The sequence below is a fragment of the Eulemur rufifrons genome, unplaced genomic scaffold (assembly GCF_041146395.1).
Source record: "Eulemur rufifrons isolate Redbay unplaced genomic scaffold, OSU_ERuf_1 scaffold_158, whole genome shotgun sequence".
NCBI lineage: Eukaryota > Metazoa > Chordata > Mammalia > Primates > Lemuridae > Eulemur > Eulemur rufifrons.
In genome coordinates this window covers 294492-295000 of record NW_027182940.1, presented here as the reverse complement: position 1 = coordinate 295000, position 509 = coordinate 294492, and positions in this window count along the sequence as shown.

Here is a 509-nt window from a genome sequence, read left to right as displayed (position 1 = left end):
CGCGACCGGCCGCCCCCCAACGCCGTCCGGCCCGCCACGCGGAGGCCCGCCGACCGTTCAACCGAGGCACGTCGCCGGGGGGGTGGGGGGCGCCGTCCAGGGCCTTGGCGGCCAGGGCGACGCCCCCTCCCCGCGGCGAGGTCAGGTTCGGGCAGCGCAGTCGGGCGAACGCTCGTCGCGGGGCGGTCGGCAGCCGTGAGGAAGAGAGAAGGAGCACCCTTTCGAACAGGGATGAGACCCCCGCGAGGGCGAGGCACGAGAGCCCGTGGGGAGGCGAGACCTGCGCCGCGACCGGGCCACTGGGGAAACAACGCCACGGGATCCCACCGCCCCAAACCCGAGAGCGGTCCCGCAACGCGCCCGTGACGCCAGCCGGCCAAAGCCTTCGGCACCCCTCGACCCTCCCAACGGGGCCACGGCCTCACCACCGGGGCGTCCCAGAGCGACGCCGGCCTTCGGCCCTCGGCCCGCACGCCACCGCGCCTAATCCCATTCTCGTCCGTTTCCCA